This window comes from Hydra viridissima, unplaced genomic scaffold (genome assembly GCF_058129835.1).
Source record: "Hydra viridissima isolate aposymbiotic clone 2 unplaced genomic scaffold, HvirCarnegie_v1 scaffold_1, whole genome shotgun sequence".
Taxonomy (NCBI): domain Eukaryota; kingdom Metazoa; phylum Cnidaria; class Hydrozoa; order Anthoathecata; family Hydridae; genus Hydra; species Hydra viridissima.
Genome location: NW_028324300.1, coordinates 26640532 through 26652633, shown reverse-complemented (window position 1 = coordinate 26652633; position 12102 = coordinate 26640532).

The following is a 12102-nucleotide window of genomic DNA, read 5'->3' as shown; positions in this document are numbered from 1 at the left end:
TGGTAAGCGTTGTTTTCTAGTTGTAAACAAAAGGTGTTGTATTCATCCGTTTCATTAGATTTGTTCGTGCAACAGTTGGAAAGAAGAAAAGGTTTTTGTGAAATTTTAATGTGAGTCCACTGTCTTGACTCGATCAATTTTTCAGCAATTTGAAAGTACTTTCGTTGAAGATCTTCTTTTTCTTCATCAAACTTGTTTCTTTGCTCAAAAGACAACGTTGTTTGAAGAATGTCTTGAAACCGTTGCACAATAGGGATGGTTTTAGCCATAAATAAAATCTTTTCCGCTTTTCGCTGATTTAAATAATTCATGTATTCTTGCAAATTTTTTCGAGTTTCGTCATAGAAACTGTCTTTGTTTGCTAAAAAAGAGGAAGCGCATTTTAAGCGAGCAAGGTCTTCAACCGCGTCATGATCAAATTGCTCTATGATTTTTGCGTTTAATGAAATCATTGTTTTTTTACACTTAAAGAATTAAATTTAAAAACGGGATGCTGGAAAATGGAGAGCTTTGACCGAGCAAGAAACCGGATCCAACAGATTCATATTTTTTCCCAGTTTTAACGAATAATCCTTCTCCAACGATGGGTTTTACCCAAGGTCTTAAAAACATTCCCGATCCTGCAGCAGTAATTTTCATTCCATATCCATTCTTTTTAACATAAACGATTCCTCTACCTGCAATTTTATCAACCATGGCAGAGCCTACTCCTGCTAGTAATCCTGTTGCTAGAGCAGCGATGACTTTTGTAGCAAGAGTACTTCCTATCATTCCTAGCAAAGGAAGCAAGGCACCGATAAATCCTCCTTCTATTTTCGAGTTGTGTGACAACTGTTTTTTGCTCAGTTTAAGCGTGACTCCAGTTCCCTTATTGTATGCTTTGTAACTATGTTCAATTGAGACTTTGTCAATGCTATGACGTGGTCACCATCTAGATCTTCACTAAAAAGTCTTATACTGACGTTGGTTTTTTCTTGAATCGCTTTTTTTATCTTTTCAGCTTGACCCTGTGAAATGTATAGTTTTACTTTTTGATAATTGCTCATTTTTTATAGCAATAGAAATTTATTTTATAACGTTGTTCTAACGTTGTACAGCGCTGCTCGTGTAAAGATCTGATAGAGTAGATGAAATTCGTTCTCTGACGTGAAATCTAACTATAATGTCTTCTCCTCTAAAGTTGATTAAGTTTCCATTTTGATCGACTATGGTTGTTTCCATTCTTGAAATTTTACCCACCACGATGGGTAAGTAAATTTAATGGAAAAGTTTTTCGCTAATTTTATAGCCTGGAGGAACGTCTGGATCAAAAGAGTAAATGTCGTTTGTGCTTTTTCCATCAGAGTAAGACGATCCGATAATGTAGTTTGTGACTCTGATGATGGACACATCGTCAATTCTCACAATGCTCTCAGATTCGTAAAAGTTGATGAAACTGGTCACTTTATCAGGGTTTGTTGGATCTTCTTTTTTCTCCAAGTATTGGTATTCCTTTTTATCAAATCCAAGAACAGGTGCTAAACTGTTAATCACGTTGAAATCCACCCAATACCTAGTTGTCGATCCTGGTTTTCCAAATTTCAATGTAGATCTTAAAGTCGATAGGTTTGCACCGATAACGACTCCGTCTGATCTGTACAAACTTCCAACTTTTTCATTTCATTTTGAAGATAATCGTTAAGCTCACTCAAATTCGTATGCCCCTTCTTCAATATAAATGGTGTAACTGTTAGAGCCGGCGTTGGGACTGTACCTGTAAAAATTTTTTTTAGAATTAATACTGAAGTAACTGTGAACAGTATCAAAGCCCAATAGCGCCATTTCATATTGTTTGTTCTTATTGAATTCGATGGGGTTGTCAAAGTACGTTTTGATGATGCTGTTTCTTACAGTTGGAGTTTCTTTTTTTGATTTTACAGTGAGATAAAATCCTGACATCTTTTTTATTCGGTTGGAAAATAAAAAGTGTCAAATCCGCTTCGATATTTTCCATGATTCTTTTTAGACGATAAATCAATCACCGCAAATCCGTGAGGTTCAGACCAGCAGTGGCTGCAAAACTCTTCTTTTCCCATGTCGCTGGAGACGTGATCTCGGTATTTGATCTATATTTTTAGAGTCCTGTGGAAACAAGCAAATGAAATTCGTGTTTTCTCTGATCGTCTGTCTCGGAAGCATAAAATAATTTTGCGCTAAATAGAAACAATCGACGTTGGAATGTCTTCCTCGGATATAATATTTTTCACACTTGTTTTGCTTAGTCAATTGCAAATCGTCAAAAATCATCAAGTTGTTTTTGGATGCATCAAGATCTTCTGGGTTCGGCACATCGTCTGCTGTTTCGAAAAACTGACATTCCATATCTGTTTCGTCAGACCACTTTTTTGAAATTTCATCAATGACGGATTCGGGATTTGCGTTTAGTTTTTCAATGATATTTTGGTTGTAGAACCAATAAAGAATGACCTCTTTTGGCAATTTCTTTTCGAACGAGCTTTTCAGTATTTTGTACTCTGGCTGGAAAAGGGACTTTCCAAACACTTGCAAGTGGTTATAATTCAGCCATCCAGGTCGTTTTTCCGCAACCGGACTTTCCGACAATGACTTCTAGGTAAAAGCTTGTTGTTGTTCCTTTTGCTTTTACCGATGTTCCATGACAAATCAATCACTTCCATTTTTATTTTCCTAAATAAAAAAATGTACTGTGTTAAATGCAAAAGTAGAACAGACACGATTCATTTGAGAAACGAAAACAACAGAAACATTCTTAAAGGGACTTGCAATGTTTGCGGAACTACTAAAAAAAAATTTGTTTCTGCGGCAAAAGGAGGAGACTTGGTTGAATCGATTAACAAACTTTCAAAAAATATAAAGCTTCCTTGGGCTAAGATCCCAGGGGAAATGCACATTCCAGGTATGAACTTTGCAGGACCTGGAACCAATTTAGACAAAAGGCTTACTTCTACAGACATGTATCAAGACTGGAACAAGCCTGTGGATAGGGTAGATAATGCCGCATACCATCACGATCTCTCTTACAAGTATTTAAACGACAGGCAAAATAGAAATTTAGCAGATCAAATGATGATTGAAGAAATAAACGCCATACAGAACCCTACTCAAAAAGAAATCAACGAGAGAAAACTTATAACTCCAATCATTAACGCCAAAGCTAAATTCGGGTTGGGTGTTAAAGCGAAGAATCTTAAAACGGAAAAGAAAACTCGTGGGTAGATTAAAAGAATTAATTCGTTTGCAAAAATGATATAAATATTTTCTTTTCTTTATAAAAATATGAATTTTATTACAATTGAAAATTTTGACGAAAGCAAATTATCTGTCGGAGAACTTTATTCAGCAACAAAACCAATTCAATACCAAAAAATTAAGCTGTATTATGATTATCCCTCTGGACAAGGTCCTCTTTTATTGCGAACAACCACATTATTTTCGTATGGCGTGTGTGAAAATAAAGTCATGACAACACAAAAACGTACTGGTTATTCCATGTCCTTTCAAGGTTTCAACAAAAAAAATCGGATAAACAAAGAAGAAAAAAAATTCATAGAGGTAACCGAGAAAATATTTAAATTACTTCGTGAACAAGTGATTAAAACGATGCCTTTGTTAAAAAAAGGAGGAAGAACAAAAAGGATTATCACTGAACACTTGTCCATTATTAAAAGCAAATCTGAATGCAGTACACCCCTATTTTTTGGAAAGTTATTTAGCAAGAAAAATGAAGAAAATATCGAAGTCACTTCTCTCTGCTATGCAAAGAAAACAAAAGATATGATTAACGGAGTAAAGTGTTTAGAATGGAATAAAATGCTTGTTGCGAAGAATCCGCTCAATTACGTTAGAAAAAAATGCTATGCAATCGCCTCTTTAAGAATTGAAAGGGAGTAGTAGGAAAATGCCGATTCTAGCGCATGTCTATAAAAGGTGGAAATGTTTTTAAAATAATAAAATGCGTCAGAATCGGCACGTCTATAAAAAGTATGTTTTTAAAATAATAAAATGCGCTAGAATCGGCATGTCTATAAAAGGTATGTTTTAAAAATAATTTAAAAAGCATCATTGTTTTGAATTAAGTTAAAATAGATTTTAAATAAAAAACGTTTTATGGCAAGGAAAAAGTATGCAGGTGATTTGATGGCCATGTTTGATCTTTTATTTTATAAAATGAAAATGGTGAGCCTGATCATCAGCAAAGAAGGAATTCATTTAAAAGCAAAAACAAATATTCAACTCATGTTTGTAGTTGATCTTCCAGCAGATCAGTTTGACGATTAGGTGTTTAAATTTGACGAGCCTTTGTATATTGGTATTGAGAGCTATATAAGTAAGGCATTTAAAACGATGAAGAGTAAGAGTGTAGTGACTTCATCGATTCTTAGTCCTGGAAGTTTGACGATTGATGTAAAGTCTTTAGATCATTTTGAGTATAGCATTAGGGTGATGACAGAGAATGTTCAAAATGTGTATTTTCTTGATTATTTTTCATATGATGAAGTGTCTAAAAAAAGAACTTCAGTTTCGTGATGTGTCAAATGATTAAGCCTACTTCTGAATTTAGCGTAACAAGAGATAAAGGATTCTTTATTTTTTCGATGAACACTCAAGATATTTTTTCAGAGAGTTTTAAATTTGGAGTAGAGGATTTGTCAGATGAGGTGAAAGTTCATAGCGTGTATAAGTTGGAGCAATTGTATCGAATATCAAAGATAGTTTTATTTTCAGACGTATTGTATGTTTTTGTAGAAAAGGATAATCCGCTTATGTTCATGTCTACTGGAAAAATAGGAGTAATAAAAGCCTATTTTCTTTAAAAACATTGAAAAACGATTTTAAAGTTATAAAATAGCACCTAAGAAGAGAATCCTTGATAAAGGGGATTTGGAACCAAGAAGCAAACCAGAGCCAATAGGTTCATATCCTTTTCCTTTTTTAATAAAGAGTCCATCACCGTAAACGGGTTTATTTTTAGTCCAAGGTTTTAAGTACAGCCCAGAACCTGCAGCAGAGAGTTTTACTCCTTTTCCATTTTTGCTCATGTAAACAACACCTCGTCCAGGTATTTTATCCACCATGGCTGAACCAGCAGAAGAGCCAACTCCTGCAAGCAGTCCAGTGGCAAAAGCAGGAACGACTTTTGTAGCAAGAGTGCTTCCAATCATTCCTAATAAAGGTAAAAGAGCTCCTATGAAACCTCCTTCTACTTTAGAGTTGTATGCGATTTGTCTTTTGCTCAACTTAAGAGTGATTCCTTTGCCATCTTCGTACTCTTTTCTAATTTTTTTAAGTTGGGACAGGGTAACAGCAAAAACCTGTTCACCATTCAAGTCTTGATGAGTGAGTTTAATGCTAGCATCGGTTTTATCATGCATAGCTTTTTTAATTTTATCAGCTCGTACTTGTGAGATGTTTAGTTGGATGTTTTGATAACTGCTCATTTTTTTATAGAAAAAGAAAAAAACTTTTAGTGATCAACAGCGCTGTTTGTATATAAATCTTGCAACACAGAAGAAATTCGTTCTCTTACATGAAATCGAATAATGATGTCTTCTCCTTTAAATTCAATTAAATCTCCATGTTCATCCACAAGTTGCGTTTTCATTCTAGAAGTTTTGTTAACGACAATAGGTAAATAGATTAGATGAAACGGTGTTTCGCTAATTTTGTATCCAGGAGGAGCATCAGGGTAAAAGGAATAAATATCATTGATCGATTTTCTATTTAAATAAGAGGAGCCGATAATGTCGTTGGTAATTCTAATGACGGCAAGTTCTTTAATTCTTACAATGCTTTCAGATTCGTAAAAGTCTATAACGCTCTTCACTTTATTAGGATCAACAGGATCTTCTTTTTTCTCAACATAGGTGTATTCCTTTTTATCAAAACCGAGAAGTGAGGCTATGCTGTTATTCACATTAAAATCAACCCAATATTTCGTGTTTGTTCCAGGTTTTCCAAAAGTGAAAGTAGACCTTGAAGTCGTATCACTTGTTCCAAGAATGACTCCATCTGCTCTGTATAAAGTTCCACATTGCCTTTTCATTTCTTTTTGCAGGTAATCGTTAATTTTGTTAATTTCGTAAGCGCCTTCTTCAATGAAGATGGTGTAACTGTTAGAGACAGTGTTTGGACTATCTCTAAAGAAGTTATTTTTAGAGGTGATGTTAGTATAGCTTCGATAAGTCTCAAGACCAACGAGAGCCATATCATTCTATTTATTCATACGAAGATCAAAAGGAATATCAAAGTAGGTTCTAATAACGCCACTATTCTCGGTCGAGTTTTCTTTTTTAGATTTAACAATGAAATAGAATCCAGACATGTTTTTTTATTCGGTTGGAAAATAAAAATCGTTAAATCCACTTCGGTATTTTCCCTGATTCTTTTTAGAAGATAAATCAATGACAGCAAACCCATGAGGTTGAGACCAGCAGTACTTGCAGGGTGTTAGATTTGAAGAGAGAAATTGGATGAAACCATACATTGAACGCTACACCGAATTGAGATCAAAAGCTAAAAACGACTTTGAAAATGATTTCTTCTAGCTTATGAACAACTCCGTCTTAGGGAAAACCATGGAGAATATCGAAAACCATGTAGACGTGAGGTTGGTCACCAAAGAAGAGGAAGCTCTTAAATTATCAAAAAAAGCCGAATTTCGAAAGCGGAACCATTTTTGATGAAAACTTGATTGCTGTTCATATGAAAAAGACAAGGTTAGTCTACAACAAGCCCATTTATTTAGGAATGAGCATCTTGGACATAAGCAAAAATCTCGTGTTTGAACAACACTACGACTACATGAAGCCTAAATATGGAGATCGAGCTAAGTTGCTAATGACTGACACAGACTCCCTTATTTATGAAACCGAAACAGAAGATTTTTATAAAGACATTGTTGCAGATGTAGAAAGCAGGTTTGACACAAGTGAATTTCCTCGAAACCATCCTGCCGTTCAAAACGTTGGGTTCAAAGTGGGAGCAAACAAGAAGGTGATCGGCATGTTTAAAGACGAGACTGGAGGAAGGCAAATTGAAGAGTTTGTTGGACTTCGACCAAAGGTTTATTCCTACAAAATTCCCAAAAAAAAAAAAGACGGTCACAAAAAATCCAAAGGGGTGAAGAAAAACGTTTTTGATAAAAAAATCGAACATGAGCACTATAAAGACTGTTTACTAAATGGAAAAAAGACTCATGCAACGATGAAAATTATTCGGTCTCGTCTTCACGATATTTACACCGAAGAAATTAACAAAATAGCACTTAGTGCTGAGGATGATAAAAGGATCATCTTGGAGAATGGAGTTCATACTTTGGCTATAGGACATTACAAAACAAGGAGACTTATGATTTACTTAAGCAAACAAAATGAATATCACTTCACTTCACAATAAAATATTAAAGCAGTTTGACATTGAAACTGGAAACAAGGTTGAAAAAGCTTTCTTCTTTTTGAGAACCATTCCTCTTATTTAAAGATATGAAGACATTCTACAAACAAAGATTCCCTTTAGCGACATGAATAAATTTAAAGAGGAGAAAGAAAACATTCAAAGACAATACTGTCAAATAGCAACAAAACTTGTCCATTCTAAAAAGTGGACTATTAAAATAGAGCAAAAACCAATCTACTTGCGTAAATGCAAATACTGCTCCAATGATAACCCTAAACTAATTGAGATGGATGGCTGTTATAAAAAGTTTTGCTTGATATGCTCTTGCCAACAAGATTCTCTCAACATTAAAACAGAGTATCATCACTCTAACAGGATGAGTTCGTCAAAAATGGCACATTTCCAAGAATGCATCAAACAGTAAAATGGAAATAAAAATTGTAAAGTTCCAAAAGAAGTCTTTGACAAGCTTGAAAGAAAGTTTAAAGCTTTAAACCTTCTAGTAGACTGATGAAAAAACATCAAATATTCTAAATTGACTAAAGAGCATATACTCATCTACTTAAAGCAGCTAGGGTTTTCCAATCACTATGAAAATGCCAACTATATTTATTTCGTGCTCACTGGTAAAAGAATAGACAACATTGAATACCTGGAGGAGCAAATCATTAGACTAAATAAAGTTCTCTTCTTTCTATGATGATTATTATGGAAAAGACAAGTCGAAAGAAATTTATAGAAAAAGCTTTATTAGCGCACAATATATGTTGTTTGAACTTTTAAGAAACAGAAATCATCCTTGCAACATTGAAAAACTTTTCTTTTTTAAAAACCATCGACAAGAAAAAGATGCATGATGAAATTTGCACTCACCTCTTTCAAAAACTTGGATGGACTTTTACTCCTACTTTTTAAATTATTTTTAAAACATACCTTTTATAGACATGCCGATTCTAGCGCATTTTGTTATTTTAAAAACATATCTTTTATAGACATGCCGAATCTGACGCATTTTATTATTTTAAAAACATTTCCACCTTTTATAGACATGCCGATTCTGACGCTTAAGTATAGAAAAGGTATCGATGCGCTGGAATCGGCATTTTCTTACTACTAAGGTGTTTTTATAGGATCGCAGATTGAATCCATTCAAGTAAAGATTCCTGAAGTTATTATCACTAAAGTTTCACCTTCTTTTCAATCCATCATGAGTGAAGACTTGGACTTGGGAGAAATGGAATCTGATGAAATGTAGATTCTTCAAATCCATCAAAAATCTATGATTTTTTTTAAATTTGCAAACGAATTTAAAAAATGATCAACGTTGAAGGAATTGTCTTACCGTACAAGCCTCTAACCAACTTTCAATTAATAGAGGCAACAAAAAAGCTCAAAATAAAAAACTTCACAGGTGTTTTTCTGAGAGATCAATTGCCGAAAAAACCAAGAAAAAAAGAATGCGGAATTGTTAATAAGGGAGATTCAAGCACAGACGGATTTCATTGGGTGTGCTGGTACAAAGACGGAAATCAAAAGTATAGCTTTGACTCTTATGCTCAGCCGCCACTTGTCGAGTTTGTAGGCTATTTGAAAAATCACAGATTTTCCACGGATCCTTCAGATCTGAAAAGTCCCGTCTTTTATAACAGCGAAAGGGTTCGATTTGGTGACACTTCTTATTGTGGTCACTTGTGTCTTTACGTCTTGAAAAAATTACAGGAAGGAAATGACTTTCAAAGCATCATCAACACTCTTTGGTGAAAAAAAAAAAACGCACTTATATAAAATGATAGACAAATTTGGTAGAACAGAAATGGGGAGGTATTTTTACGATCCTCTTTCGACAGAGAGTAACCTATTTGTAAGAGCGGATGGCTCCAGTTTTATCACGTCAGACTTTAATTTCAATTCAAACAAAATCATCAACCCGGCTGAACCGACTAACGCGCATGACGCTGCTACAAAAAATTATGTAAACACTCATTCGTCAGGAGGTACTGGAATGCTTATAGGAGCTGCAGACTTGAATTTAAATTTTCACAAAGTGATCAATTTAAATGAACCCACCAGCCTTCACGACGCTGCTACAAAACAATATGTGGACGTCAGTTCGAGCATGCGTATCAAAACAGATGGCTCGAGCACCATCACGGGAGACATCGATTTGAATTCTCACAAATTGATCAATTTCACTGATCCAACCAGTTTGCACGATGCTGCCACGAAAGCATACGTGGACACCAAAGTCTCTTACAATAATATTTTTTACACAGACATTAACATGACAGCACACAAACTCACCAATTTGGCTGAACCCACATTGTCTTTAGGCTCTGCTACAAAAAAGTATGTGGACAATCATTCGTCAAGTGGAACGACAGTGGGAACTGTAGATTTAGATTTGAATTCTCACAAGTTCATCAACGTGACTGATCCAACCAACGCGCAAGATGGATCGACAAAAAGCTACATTGACGTCTTGTGGCAAAAATCAAATTTTTTAGGACTGGTTCCAAATCTAAGCTTTTCATCTTTAGGTTTAAAATATCAAACGGTGGCTGCTGGTTTGCTAGATGCTTCCACTGTATTCACCTACTCTGACGGACCTGGAGTTTTAAGAAGATTGTGGCTCGCTGTAAACGATGGAAGTACAGTTCCTGCTGGGGATGGATATGTAATCACTCCGTGGACACCCTACAATTTAAACGGTTACACTTTCTTTCCAGGATACGATGGCAACAGCAAATGCATTTTCTCTTCGTCTGGATTAGAAGACTTTTATTTGTCTTCTTGGAACGGATCAAACTTAACCTCGTTCAACAACAAATCATCGGGACTGCTGTATCAATCCACGGCTTCTATCGGATCTACCACCACCATCTCTTTTTACAGAAATTTCGGAGAAGCAGACTCCATGCCTAGCGTTGCAGCTGGAAGAAGACTTGTTGTCAAACTCAATTCGGGTGATGCTCAAGTCGGTCAATCTGGAAGCTTTTATCTCTTGCTTGGACAGGCTTATTATAACGGATGAAAAAAATTTTTTGAAATGATATAAATAATTTTTCTTGTTATAAAAAATGCCGATGAGTCTTACAGAATATGAAATAACAGCAAACAGAATACGCGATAAGCGTGAAAGAAACCAAGAACATGATATCATTGAACGACGACGAATAATTGAAAGACCTCCGTCTGAACTAATTATAACAGAACCAACTGAACCTAATGGAAAAATTCAATTTAAACTTATTATAAAGAGACCCTCTGTAGTTGAAATTACAGAAGAGAAAAAATTAACTCTTTAAAAAGCAAAATGATATGAAATAATTAAAAGAGACCCAACAGTAATAATAGAAGCACGAAATGAAACAATTACTCATACTACTCATGTAACTGGAATTATTGACGTAGAAGATGACGTAGAAGATGCAGAAGATTAGTGAGGCTGAAAAAAATATTTTCTAAATGCACGGATGAAAATAATTTTTTTTTAAATGAGTTAATTTATTTCTTACTATAAAAGAAATGAATTCTACTGACAAGTCTCCTTAAGATAAAATACTAAAAACGTATTCAGTTGAAAGGTTTGACCCAGAATTAAATCTAGAGGTTCCTTGTTATTATCGCAGTACAAAAACCATAGATTTTGGAGATTTGGGTTGGAGAGAAATAGAAATATTAAAAAATATAAACGCTATTAAGGATATGTAAATTAATTTTTTCGTTGTAATAAAAAAAAAAAAGGAAAATAGCAATTTAAGAAAAATTGTTTATTATGATCTGTTATGGTCCATTCTAGAACTTTCTAGATACAACAGAACATTCGAGAATCTTCATAGAACCCTCTAGATATATAATAACGTTGCAGAATGTTCTGTATCTTTCTAGGAACTTTCTATTTTACTATAAATATTAAGTTTGTGATATTATTGTATTGTATTGGTATTACAAAATCAAAAATAAAAGCTTTACTGAAATCGAACTTTTCTTTGGATCTGTTAAGAAACATAACAATGATCGAAAGGGATAAAATACATGGAACAAATCTACTCTTATTTTCGACAAGTATTTGAAATACCCTTCAGTGAAAGTGGGATGTAGATATGAAATATTTGCTCATAAAGACATTAAACTAAATCATAGGAATCATCAGAAGATAGATTTAATGTTAGGAATCCAACTTGAAGGTGGAATAGCTTTTGTGAATTTGAAGAAAAGCATAAAATTAAAACTGAATTATTTCAAACACAGCATGGTGATTTCAGAGTCGTTGGATAATGTCATCATGGAGATTCATAACAACAACGATAAGGACGTGATTGTTAAAAAAGGAGAAAGTTTATGCTTTATTAATTTTTTAAATTAGAAATATTATTTTTTTTCGTTTAATAAAAAAGTTAAACAAAAAAATGGAATACAATAGCAGCGTTAAGTCAGATAAAATTTATCCGGTTCTTCCAACAGCTCCATCGTATGAAGGACACAATTACCGTCTTCAAAAAATAAACGAGATTCAAAAAGAGATTGATAACGAAAGGAAAAAGAGAATACATCTTAGCAAAAAGTACCAACACGCATTCAGAATCATTTCTTTTGCAGACACCGCGTTGCAAGCAAGTGGAGTCGCGCTTGGAGTGGCTGGAATTGGAGTTTTGACTACCATTGTTGCCGCCCCTGTTACCATTGCGT